This window comes from Canis aureus, chromosome 10, assembly GCF_053574225.1.
Source record: "Canis aureus isolate CA01 chromosome 10, VMU_Caureus_v.1.0, whole genome shotgun sequence".
Taxonomy (NCBI): Eukaryota; Metazoa; Chordata; class Mammalia; order Carnivora; family Canidae; genus Canis; species Canis aureus.
The window spans coordinates 19,574,871-19,588,772 of record NC_135620.1 but is presented as its reverse complement, the minus strand read 5'-3'; the positions used below and the strand labels follow the sequence as shown (position 1 = coordinate 19,588,772).

The window sequence follows — 13,902 nt, the reverse complement described above, 5'->3', positions numbered from 1 at the left end:
CTCCATCCTGGCACTCCGGGATCATGCCCTGAGCCGAAAGCAGATGCTCAATCACTGAGCTCCCAGATGTCCTGCATGGAGCTTTTTTAAAAGATTTTTTTTTTGACTATTGCATGGTAGGAAAATAGAGTTTGAAAGCTCTATTGAATATACTTTTATTAAGAACACAGTTCATTGAATAAACAAATTAGATGTAAGAGTCAACTATTGAGTAAACAGGTGGCCAAACGAGTGCTTTGGATGGCTTTTCTGACTAAACTTTGTTTCCTTAAGGAAAGCATTGACTCAAGTAAATTCAGAGGTAGCAGCTTTAGAAAAAGTACTTGAGTAGAAGGGGCCATTTGAGTGTCTGTGGCTGTTACTCATACCCACCCTTTACAGTAAAAGCCAGGCTGGTCTCCAAAGCTGCTTCTAAGTCAGACTTCATTGCAACCAAGAAACACTCAGCTTCAGAAGCTGCTTGACAGAGAAACCCCTGAGCTGGTCACTTGAAGCTAGCTAGCAATACAAACAGGACTCATAGGTCTTTCTCTAATAGAGAGTTAACAAGAAGTAATCATGAGGCCATTAAGAGAGCTCCCATCCCACAAGGATGGTATTATACTGCCTGTTTCTAATTAAATATCTACTATTAGAGATGCATTGCATTGCCTTTTTGTTCCCTCTCAGAGGGCATACTCTCTCCCTCTTTCTGCTTGAAGTTGAACATTGGGAAGTTTAGGGAATGGCAAGGTGGTTGCAGAAGGAATGCTGGTGTATGTGCTGTGCTTTCCTGTCCATGTCCATGGCTCTGAACTGAACACTTGGAGATCTCCAGTGCTTTAGGATCCATACAATTCCTGGGTATCCACATAAGTGACACCTACCAATATGTGGCTCATTCAACTGGTCTTCTAGATTATCACTTGAGCACTCATGATCAAGTTGGTAGTCTATAAAATTGTATCTCATGCTGGTCTCCTTATATTGGATACAAACATAACTTACTCCTCTGATTTGCTCACGCTATCATGTCTCCACAACAGGTACATGGAACTTCCTAAGCCTGGCTTTTTTTTTTTTTTTTTTTTTTTTTTTTGGTGGCTATCAGGGCTCTATCTCAAGCCAATGCTTACAGACATGGCCATCTGCCTTTGTTCTTCTGTTCCTACTCCATGTTGAACACAATAGTGAAGTGTTGTACCAGCAGAATTTTCTTAGAGTCTTCTCCAACTTCTGTAAGATTTTGCTCATGACATGCATCAACTGCTCTAATTTTTCTTAGCACCTCTTTTATTGTTCTTTTTTAGGGTGAACTTCCCATATGAAATATCCTTGATCTGCACTGCATTTTGACTTACTGTTAAACGTTAAACTTGCATTCCTAAAGGGGTATTTTTGAAAAATGTAAACATGATTCAAAGGTCATTTGAAAAATCAAAACAGGCATGGTGTCCATGTTGTGTTACTACAACAGAAACACAAATGTTCTTAGAGCAATGGATGCCTCTAGTTAAGAGAAAGAGAACAATGAAGAAAAACAAGAGGAAAAACTTGATTACTCGATTTCAAAAATATAATTTTCCATATTATTTTAACAACAAATGGCACAAAGATTCACACTTCCATAGCCCTACCTAGATTTTAAAAGTTGTTCACTCTGGGATGAAGTCGTCTTTTGTGAACTTTTTTTTGTTGTTCTCCCAACTCTCCTTTCCCTTATCAGTTGACAATAAGTGATCAAATCCAACTTTCATAAAGTACAAATGAGATGATAAGCCCTTTCTTAGGTCAGAGAGTGCTAAGGAAGGGAGCAAAGCCTGTGCTTTCCATTAATAACTAAAAGCAAACCATCCCTATGCAAAAGAAAATTTACTTGAGAAATTTTATAAGAAAAATATAGCAACCATGATTTTATCCTATTCTTTAGTAAGTAGCAATCTATTACAAGATGGACTATTAGTTTTGGTGGATGACTTTATTTGGAAGGTGGAACAAAGGTTGCAAAATTGAGAGACCTGCTTTATTATTAATAATGCATCCAATAGCTAAAAAAAAATTAGGACAAAATGCTGTGTCTTATCCAGTAACAGTTTTTAAAAGGGTAAGAAAGTAAAGATGTGAAGAACAAAATGAAAATCTAAAATAGCATAGTATTACTAAATGTATTTCTTACGAACTTGTGGAGTATGATCACATGGAAAAAAATTACACTGTCTCCCTAGGAAATAGTTCATTTGCCAAACTAGGTTTTTATCCTTCTTGTTCTTGGTTAACCCTGCTCTTCAAGCAAAAAAGATATATAGAGACCAATGAAAACATACATTTTGATATGAATTTCTATCTCCCATCCATGTAAGATCTCAATGATTTTGAATTTCACCTCAAAGTAACTCAAAAAGAATGGTGCTTTTCATGAAACAATAGAGTATCATGTTTCTTATGATGTCAAAAACAAAAAGCCAGCAGTCCTGCACTGATGAATAACAGATCACAGAGTCCTTTTAATCATGTCCTCTAAAATAAGTCTTTACTTTCTTGTTACATCAAAACTATAAAATTACTTCATAAAGTCCAAATGCAAATACTCCAGAATAAAAGCTACTACATTATGTTGTCCCCCACACAGTAATTTAAGCCAAATGTTTTTTTGATTTTTATGGATTCTAATTTACATTTCTAAATTAAATTTTGCATGAAGTATGTGCACAAACATAAAATTTTGCTTCACTACAGCCTGAGATTTGAAGAAACTTGATCACATTTCATTGATATTATGCCCTTAGCCTGAAAAAGCACCTAATGTTTCTATTTTTGTTGCCTTTGCCTTGTAACATTTTTGAAGGCATAGCTACAAAAGATGAACTTATGTTATCTTAAATGGAAATAGGATAGGGTGGCTGGTATACTAGGGATACAGAGGACTTCACTTGAAAGTAATTATTCCTGGATGGGGTTCAGGGCAAACAGAATCTTTTTATGTTTTTAAGACAATTTATAACACAGGCAACCTCAGATTGCAATGGAGGCATTTGAATAAATTGATTTCATGGGCCAGTGTATATAGCTTAGAGGAAACACAGAAATTAACAAAAGTTGTGTCCTATTGCTCTGGTTTTGCCTTTAAAAAAATCTGTACGTAAAATAATTGAACCACCAAAGCAATTTTGCTCAAACACTGAGATGGTATCTATTGTCACATCCTCCTTTTTTCTTCTCACATAAAACTAGGGCATACCAGGGGTCCTAAGACAAATGGGAGGAAAAAAGTTTAAATGGTTCAATGTTTAGAAGCCCATCTTCTTAAGTAACTTCAGTTACCTACTGAAGAACTTAAGCAGTAAAATGCATAAAACTGATGATACTCATGGTGGCCATGATATGAAAGCATAAAAATAGAATAGTAAGATTCGGGCGGCCCTAGAGGGAAAGGGGCATTATGGTGATTTATATAAGGAAAACCTAAGGTCAGATTGCCTCAGGGAGCTGAAGAGCCACATCATAAAACCAACTTGAGCCCACAATAGAATTAGAAGGAAAGTCTATCCTAAAACACTTAACGTCTAAAACATCTTTGAAAAAGAGGTCATTGAATGGAAACTAAACCCTTCTAAATCAGAGGTGAAATCCAAGCAGGAAGAGGCAAGTCCCTTGCAGCTAGGGGCAAAGGTAATCAGATAAACATTCTTCAACAGCTGCCACACTACTCAATGTATGGTATGAAAAGTCAAGATAATTTTTCTCTTCATTCAACAAGTATTTACTTACTGAGTGCTTACTATGTACCTGGTACCACTTCAGGCCTTGGGAATGGATCAGTGATCAAAAGTAATAGAAATCACTGTCCTCATGAAGATTACTTTTTAGTGATGAAAGATGGAAAATAAACAGTAAATAAATGATATAGCATGCCAGATGATGATAAGTGTCTTATAAGACACAAATTAAGGCACGTAAGGAACTTTACAGAAAGGGAATTGGATCAAGAAAATTTTCACTGACCTAGTAGAAGTAAGCCAGGCATGCTGACTTCTGTGGAAAAAGTGGTCCAGACAGAGAGAAGAGCAGGGATGGGATTCTAATAAAAGAATGTGTCTGGCTTGTTTGAGGAGGAACAAGGAAGCCAATGTGACTGGAATGGATTCAAATGATGTAGAGTCTCACAGACTATTCACTCTAAGGAATATGGCCTTTACTCTGAATAAGAGACACCATGAGAAGATTTGTTTTTTTTTTTTTTAGAAGATCACTCACAGGTTTCTGTGCAAAGAAGAAATTATAAGGAGGTGAGAATGGAAACAATCTCAGTAGCAATGTAGCTACAATTCAGGTGAGCAAAGAGGGCAGCAAGGAGTAATAAAGGAGGTGATGAGAAATGATCTGATTCTAGAGCAGGGTTTCTCAACTTTGGGGCTATTGATATTTGGGCCAGATAATTTTATTTTGTGACGATTGCCTTGTGCATTGTAGGGTGTTGAGCAGCATCTCTTATCTCTACTAATTAGATGTCAGTAGCAAACCCTCACCTCATCTGTAACAAAAAGAAGTGTTAACATTTCCAAATGCCCTGGAGGCGAAGAAATCAATTTTCATTTAAACTAATTACAGAGGGCAGCCCCCCCCCCCCCCCCCCCCCCCCCCCCCCCCCGCCCCATGGCCCGCCTGCAGCCCAGGGCGTGATCCTGGAGACCCTGGATGGAGTCCCACGTCAGGCTCTTTGTATGATGCCTGCTTCTCCCTCTGCCTGTGTCTCTGCCTCTCTCTCTCTCTGTCTCTATGAATAAATAAAATCTTTCCAAAAAAATAAACCAATTACGGTGTATTTCCTGGGCAAGGCCAAATGCACTGCAAAGACAGGAGTTAACTAAGTATTAGCTGTGGAATAATCAAACTTTTGTCACCATGACACAAACATTAGAATGGCACAAATAAAACAAATAAGGGTCATCCAGGCACTAGCCTAGCCAGGGAGTCCTGTCATCCTAAATACTTCTCATCTATTTGGTAACTCATAAAACTAAACCGAATTTCAACTTGTGGAAAGGAGAAAAAGATAACATGGAGATCAAACAATAATGGTAAGAACATGAAGTGGAACTTGCATGCTTCACTTTCATTCATATTGCATTGTAGAGAACCTAGCTAAATGGTGTCAACATACGAACATGTGAACAGTACTAAGCATATCAAGGGACTTATTTGACATCCAAGAAGAAATATTTACTAGATCAAAGTTTTGTAGTAGAGACATAATTGTGGGAACTCAAGCCTGTGAAATGGATAAGTTCACAGAACCGATCAGTACACCAAGGGGGAGTATAATAAGGGATTCCAAGAAAGAAGTCTTAGGGCTCTCTACTGCTTCCAACTCAGAAAGAAGAGTCAACAAGTGAGACTTAGAAGTCGCAGCTAATAGGAAGAAAATCCGTGAAGTGTCCTGGAAGCTTAGTAAGAAAGGGTTCTAAGAGAAATAAGATGACTAATTATGTTAAGCTTTGATAAGGCCATAAGATGAAGATGAAAAATTAACTATGGTGATCTTGTTAAAAGCAATTGTGATGAGATGTTTTATGTGAAAATGGTTCAGTAGAAAATGACACAAGAGAACTGGAAACAACCATTAGGGCAACCTATCTGAAGAGTTTTACTCTATAAAGCAGAGCAGAGGGATATATTTTTTTAATAATAAATTTATTTTTTATTGGTGTTCAATTTGCCAAATACAGAATAACACCCAGTGCTCATCCCATCAAGTGCCCCCCTCAGTGTCCGTCACCCATTCACCCCCACCCCCTGCCCTCCTCCCCTTCCACCACCCCTAGGTTCGTTTCCCAGAGTTAGGAGTCTTTATGTTCTGTCTCCCTTTCTGATATTTCCTACCCATTTCTTCTCCCTTCCCTTATATTCCCCTTCACTATTATTTATATTCCCCAAATGAATGAGACCATATAATGTTTGTCCTTCTCCGATTGACTCATTTCACAGAGCAGAGGGATAGAGCAGATACAGAGCAGGGGCAGGTGATGGTAAAGAGAATTTTTTTTTTATTAGTAATCAAACAGGGTATAGAACTTATCCAAACTATCCAGAAGAAACGCAAAAATTAACATCAATTTCTGCTATTTCCAGCACCTCAGAGGTTAACCAGCTTGTGTTCTGCTATAAACCCAAGTCAACTCATTTTCTACTTAAAAATTAATATACCATGGAGAATTGTTTTGTTTTTTTGAAAATTTTTTATTTTCATTCAGAAAAGATAATACTTTTACATATTAAATACCATATGAGAAATACTATGTGGAATTAAAGGTCTATATTCAGTTAGTATGTGCTGGCATGGTCATCTACACTCTAAATTTTCCCCTAAATTGATAATCTTTGCATCTAGCTGTATACTACTCACATTAAACACAATGAAACAATAAAAAATAATAGAAGATGAATTTCTGGAACACAAAAAAGAGACAACAGCCAAATACTAACAAAATAAAGACTGATATATATAAAAAACAACTTTAAATTAAAAAAGCCAGTTGGCATACAAAAAGAGTAATACATAATGAAAACAATTCATTTGGAAGGTAAAACATTCATAAAATTATATATACTTAATAGCACAGTATATATAAATATATAAAGCAAAAATTGACCATTTTTGACACTTGCTCATAGTTAGCATATGGAGGCAATATTGACAAATGTTATATTTGTGCATGGAGAAAATATTATCACCATTTATTATATATATTCTCTTTATGGCCTTTAGATCAAGCTCATTAATTAGTGGGTGTGTACATGTTCTAGTAATTACTGAGTATTAAAATTCTTGTTGTGATAATGCATTTGCCAATGTTTATCTGCATTGCAGTCAAACTCTTATCATAATACAAATTAGAAAAATTTTAAAATCTAATTCCAAATAACACATAGGTCAAAGAAGATCATCTAATGCCTTTTTCAAACAATTAGTGTCTATGCTGTGCCGTTCATTAAATATTTTTGTGATACAATCATTGAAAAGATAAACCTCTGGCATGATTAAGAAGTAAAAAAGAAAGCAAAAACCATTAGGAATAAAAATAATAAAGATATACAGGTATTTTTAAAATAAGTAGAGTCATAAACATAAGTATTAAAAAATTTTATGTTAGAATGTTACAATTCATTAAAAGTGGCTCAAAAAGATACAGCAAGAAAGAGTATCCCATAACTATTAAAGTAAATTAATTAGAAATACATGCAGTTTTCCCTCTTTGTCAAAAGAAAAAATGGGCCAAATCATTACATAGGTGAGTTCCTGTATCAATTCAAGCAATAATATTCCCCAAATATAAGCTCTTCTACAGAACATAAAATTAAAGAACAGAGAATAAATGAGGCTAGTTAGAGCTTTGATGCCCAAACTAGACAAGGTTATAAGTGAGTGCAAAATTATAAGTAAATCTTATTCAAGAACATAAATGGAAAAATCCTATATAAAACACTAGCACACTGATGCCTAGGATATAGTAATAAACTATAAAGTCCAAATTAATTTTCTCCCAAGGAAGGCAGGGATTGTTCAATGTAAGAAAATCAGTAACTACAACCTCTGTTCAAATGACATAAGCAGCAGACGCTTGAAAAAGCCCCTGGAATCCCAATTCTTACAAATGACAGAGTAAGCACAAAAGAGAGTACTCACAAGTGCTTTTTTTTTTTTTTTTTTTAAAGGGGGGGTAGTGGAAGGGGAAGTGGGCAGGGGGCATGGGGTGACTGGGTGATGGGCACTGAGGGGGGCACTTGACAGGATGAGCACTGGGTGTTATACTATATGTTGGCAAATCGAACACCAATAAAAATTTTTTTTAAAAAAATGCTAACTCAAAAGACACAATTTATTGTTCTGTAATATCCTTGCCTTACTGGGATAAACCTTTGGTCATGGTGTATTAGTTACCAAAAATACAACTGTATTTTATGTAGGATTTTTATTACTAAAATCATTTATGAAATGGGTTACAATTTTATTTCTTCTCTGTGCATTGAGATTTCAAATATACACTTTTTCTCAGCAATATTTAGATATCCTTTATCTAGAAAAATATAAAATTATTATCTGTAAATCTGAAATTTGCTAAAACTTCCTTGTATTATGTCTACCTTGTGCCATCTTGGAAATGTTTTCCATTGCCAATCCAAAGTTTTCGAGAACCATAGGTCTATTGAGTGTCTATTTTTCTTCTTCTTGTCCCAGTTTTGGCATTTCCCACTTTTATCCAAAAAAATGTTTCACATAGGATTTCAATTATTCCTATATGGTTGCTCAAAGTATTCTTCAATAATTTATAACTTGTTATTTCACCAACAATTTTTATTGCAAAGAAAAAAGTTTTCAAATATTTTAAATCCTCTAGTATTTTTTAACAAAAGATTCATTGAAATCATTGATAAATGTATCCTAAAGATTTACCTGTCTTAACTTAAAAAAGTAAAAATATTAAGATCATAAAAATAGACTACAAAATGAAAACCATAAAATTGACCCTCAGTCAACTATTATTTAACCTTTCAAGAAAATTATTACTATTCACTTACCATCCAAGATTTGAAATATATAAAGCTAAAACTGATAGAGGCTACTGGGAAAAACTGAGAAATCATACTGAAAAACTGTCACAAAAATCCCATCAAGAAAATATAAAGTTCTAAGAATTCAACAGATCAAACAGGCCCAAATTAATTAAATAATATACTTTATATATATATATATATACACACACACACACACATACATATGTATATACTTAATAAAGTTTGTCTGATAGAGAGCTCTGCATCCAAAAGGGAATATATTCTCATTTATAATGTGTTGTTGGATATTGATAAAATTGGCCCAGTGAAAGTCTACCAAGTAAATATAAAATTCCAAAGAGTTGACAATATATGTGGTATTTATGTGTCAAAGTGAAATAACTTCAGCAGTCCACAGAATCATAGACTCACCTACAGAAAATCTACAGAAAGATAGGCTCACTCACATACTCAGGAATGGCTGTTTTCCTGGCCAATCTAGGTTGGCCTGCTCTGGGACAACAGATGTGACTTGGTTTTGCTGCTGTGTTCTCCAGGCAGCTAACTCAGGCAAGTTCTGGTGGTAACAGTAGAGTGTGCGAGTCAAAGGAAAACATGCAGTGCCTCTTGAGGCTAGGCTTGGAAGTAACACTCTGTCAGTTTCAGCTCATATTATTGCCCAAAGCAAGCCAGAAAGAAAACCCAGATTTCAAGGGATAGGGAATTGGAACGCTCCTCTTCATTGAGAAGAGCAAGGAAATTTACATGGCAAAGCGAGGCTTCAAAGCAGGGTGAAGAATTAAGACCATTAATGTAATCCATCCTCCATAGGAGAACCCAGAAAAGAGGGCCTATGGAGTGCTCAACAACTAGGAAGTGTGTATGCACCATTTGTTCAAAGAGTATAAGAAAGGGGAAAGACTACCTACCTGAACACTCTCCCCAAAGTAAATATAATATAACATAACAGGATGATTATGGGAAAAATGTTTTTTGTGGGTAACTCCTACATTCTCATAAATCCAAAAGAAGAAAAATAAATGCAGGATTTGTTCCAATTTGCAGGAATATCACCTTGATAAACTGTTAACACATTGGTATTAATATGATTGCTCATTGCCCTGCTAATGTTTCTCTTTTCCTTTCTGCTTTCCACTTAACTTTTCCCTCAAAAAAAAAAAAAAATAGTGAGGAAACTTTAAATAGTCTGTTGTGATATTTTAGTTTTTACAGGAGGAAAAGTTATTTAAACTGCTTCAGAGGATTCTGTGAAAAGTTAACAGTTTTTCATCTTTAATACATCTATGACTTTATGATATTTCCCCTCCTGGGAGAAAGTAGAGCAGCTTTTAGCTTAGTTTCCTAATCAATTAAAATCTCATAGCAAAAGTTTTGTACATAATATGATGAAAATAAGGGGAGTTACTGAAGGTCATCGCTAAGCACTGTGAATTGATGAAGAATTTTAATAATGGGTGATGAATATGATACCATCATCCTATAATAGTTTCATTATGTTTCATGATACTGCCACCTATGTATCCTTGAGCATTTTTCATTTATGCTATACTTCAATTCAAAAAGGATTTGAAGTTCTGAATGGTCCTGACTCATTAAAGTTTCCTGCAATGTTAAGAGTCCATTGTTTTATGATTAACTCCTGATATGTAATACGAGAAAGAAGGGGGGGGGGAGAACTATTTTTTACTTATTCATATGCCATATTATAGTAGAAGTAAAAGGCCACAGCAACCCAGTGAGGCTGTAAAAAGAAGAGTTCTTACAGTAATCTGCAACAGTATTTTTAATTAAAATTGGAGTTCTCTATACAGAATTGTTAAGTTCTGTGCCTCCTGGAATCTCAGAATAAATGAATTATACTTTTGTTAGGTACCCGTAAAGAATGCTTTATTTTCAGAGAATTTTTAAACATACTGCATAAAAGATTAATAGATGCCACAAAATGTATTAGACAGATGTGGCTATAGTACCTGCTCCAAACGCCAGCTGGATTTGTAATTACATTTTTGGAGAGACTGAAGATCTGAATGCCTGCACTGAATGTGGTATATAATATTTCCTGACAGTCAGTGCTACTTATCATATGCTCTCTTTTAATTAAAAAGAACATATAAATTTATTTAATATACATAATATATTTTGTTATATTTAATTTTTAAAAGATATATATCCTTTAATAAATAGGAGAAATATTAGAATTATATTCTTCTAATAAAAAGGAGATGGGTGTGTATGATTTTTTTTGCCAGATTTAATTTCTATCTCCTTGCCTTTAACTAGAGATAGAAGGCAATTCCTAGAGAATACAGAGAAATAACTCCCAGATGATTATAAACAAACTAAAATAGTTTGATCAGCAGCACTCATATTTCTCTTATTAGCACAGATACTGAACAAATTTATCCACCATTTCAATAAATGTATGATTTAGAAAATAAGCAGATAGGTCAAAAAGGACAATCAATTCAAAATTAGATACAAGGGAAATCCCTCAGAACCAGCACGCTAGAGATAAGACAGTGGATCATAGATCTGCATTAAAGACCAAAAAATTGAGTGCCTGGGTGGCTCAGTCGGTTAAGCATCTGCCTTTGGCTCAGGTCCTGATCCCAGGGTGCTGGGGAGGAGCACTCTCTCTCTCAAATGAATAAATAAATAAATCTTAAAAAAAAAAAAAGACCAAAAGATGACGGGGTGCCTGTTGGTTAAGCATCTGACTCTTGATTTCAGCCAGGTCTTAATCTCAGGGTTGTGGGTTCAAGCCCCCACATTGCCAAGTGTGGAGCCCACATAAAAAACATTAAGGCTGAAAGATGAGAGTGAATTGCCAATGTCCAGGTACGTGTAAGGAAATTGCTTTTGAAGAACAACAGTGAAGAGAAATTTCCTCCTTGCTTCCCTTCCCTGCTGTCAGGGGTCATCCTCTGCCAGTGTCTTTGAAAAATGAGGAGGGTTTGTCTCAAGGTTCACTCTTCCCTTACCACCAGGACAGCTCTTCACTGCCCCCAACTGCTTCCAGCTCCATGGCTGGTGATCACTGCACTCTGCCCACAGAGCTCACCAGGGACTCAGGCTGGCTTTCTTCGCCTCATTCCCTATTTACTGAAACCTTCAGTTCACTGGAAGATAGGGGATACCTAGGAAGTATTTTAACAAAGATGTGTATAGGAAGGAGAGTATTTTAAAAGTCTATTTTGAAGGTGAATCTTTGAGTCCAAGGAAAAAATTAAATGTTAGTCTTTCCTAAAGGAAATCCTTATGGGACACCTCCCTTTCTGCTGAGGGTCTCCCCTATTATTCCTTCAGAGATAAATTCTGTTTCTCATCTTCTCTATGCAAATCCCCAGTTTTCTTCTAGAGATTCTCAGGGCTTCCCCTTCAGAGGAACTTCTGGCCTGGGAATCTAGTCCCCTCCTCAAGTGTTCTAATTCACCCATTCATCTAGATTGAATTCCTGAACAGAGAATAATCATACCTCAGGATGCACTAACAGGAGACCATAGTCAGGGCTTGGCAGTCAGGGCTTGGCACCCTGTGCTCAGGGGACTCAGAGTCTGCTCTGCTCAAGAGTCTCCACCTTTCAGAGATAAACATATGCTTTCTTAGTCTTCCTAAAACAGGCTGTGCTGCCACTTTTCAAAAACACACCCACACATAATTCTCATCATGTGAACATGTTTTTCCATAAATGAAACATTTTCCCCAAAGAAGATAGACTAAGTCAATACAATTTAATTAGATCTAGCAACGTCTGTTTCCCTTGGTTCAAACTTACTTTTCCAGACAATGCATTGAGCCACCATTTTCCAAGTATGGTTTCAAGACCTCTGGAGGTCCAGAAGGTCAAAACTATTTTAAAATAATAACTGATACATTATTTGCCTTTCCTAAGGTCATTCTAAGTGTACAGCGAAATTTCCCAGGGGCTAGATATCATCTATTGCCATCATCACTCTGACAGGTAACCTAATATGTGCTTGGGGATCCTTGTGTCTTCTAAAATACTCTAAATATGTTCTTTGGGGTCTTTGTTAATTTTTAAAAGTATAAATGGGTCCTGAGATCAAAACATCTGACAACCACTGGCATGTGAGATAATAGATACAAAGCCACTCATTTTCTACTTCTTTAAGCAATAGACTGCTCTACCTGTGATGGACCCTCCTTAAATATACCACAAACAATGAGAATTTTAAATTATGTCTTCTTGTCTTGAGCTTACCAAATATGTGGCCCCAGTGCTCTCCCATGCACACCCTTTTTAGCACAAGGCACAGTGTGGTTTCCCTTTAGCTCAATATTTGGATTTTTATTCCTTCCTACCTCCTAAGTTGAGATTTTCCTTTTTTTTTTTTTTTTTTTTTTGAGATTTTCTTTCCCTATGAGGTCTCTATATATCTTTATCTATACATTATATATAGTTTCACACTATGTGTAGATAAATCCTTGCTGTTAACACTAACCATCCTTATAAACTATATAAAAGACACAGAGGACTTTCTGTAGATATTATGTCATTTCTATACTAGCAAACATTTAGACTTTAGGAAAGGGTAGTTGGTGTAAGAACATTCTAGCACAGCCCCTTAATTTATTAGAGAAGAAAATTAAAACTCAAGCCCAAAGTATGTGATTTGAAATGCATTTTTTAAAATCCAGAATGAGCTACAATAGGTAAACCTTGGGAAGCATCAGGGTGTCATTTGCCATGAACTTTGAGAGCAAACAACTAGTCAACACTGACCACCTAACTACAGTTAAATAGTGGAAAAACAAGCTTTCTAGTTTTGAATTTCTTTTGGATTCCCTATATTCTAGCGACCTTAACAACAGTGGGAAGGAAAAAATGCAGAACTCTATCAATAAGCTAAAATTCATCTGTAAAGCTGATTTCTGCTATTTCTATTCCATATGGCCTCTATGTGTACTGAGAGGTTTCCTGTTATTTACTTAGAAAGTACCTCTCTCCTTGACTACGGGACCTACCCATGATTTTATCCCAGATCCTCAGAGGCAAAGCAAAGCTCAAGATCTTATAAAATGAGACTTCTTATTCAGAGACTCTTTACCACTTTGAAAATAACCTCCAGGTGCCAGATGTACTGAGAAACCACTAAAAGTGGGTCACAACCAAAAATAATGGGTCAATGCAAAAAGACTTAGGAATTAGGGGAAAAAAACCTGACCTCTATTTCATAATTACTACTTTAAACGTATTTTTAAAAATCAGCTTTGTTTTATGATCATTCAAGCATTGTAAAACCTAGTTGGAAGCTACTTCAAAGTCTTTTCCCCTGGCTTTTCATTTTGTTAGTGTTAATACACAGAATAGAAATAGCAGGCATGATT

The 13,902-nt window shown here is 35.8% G+C and overlaps 1 long non-coding RNA gene across 7 annotated transcripts in view; it reads right to left on the bottom strand.

Moving 5' to 3' along the window:
- Positions 1 to 13,902, bottom strand: part of LOC144321604 (uncharacterized) — a 193,306-nt gene that overhangs the window by 90,820 nt on the left and 88,584 nt on the right. Inside the window, exon 7 of one of the 7 annotated variants that reach the window (XR_013387208.1) lies at positions 12,006 to 12,130. The exons of the other annotated variants lie outside the window; for them this stretch is intronic. This is a non-coding gene — a long non-coding RNA (uncharacterized LOC144321604). Of the gene's footprint in view, positions 1 to 12,005; positions 12,131 to 13,902 lie in introns of those variants that run through there. 7 annotated transcript variants of the gene reach the window in all.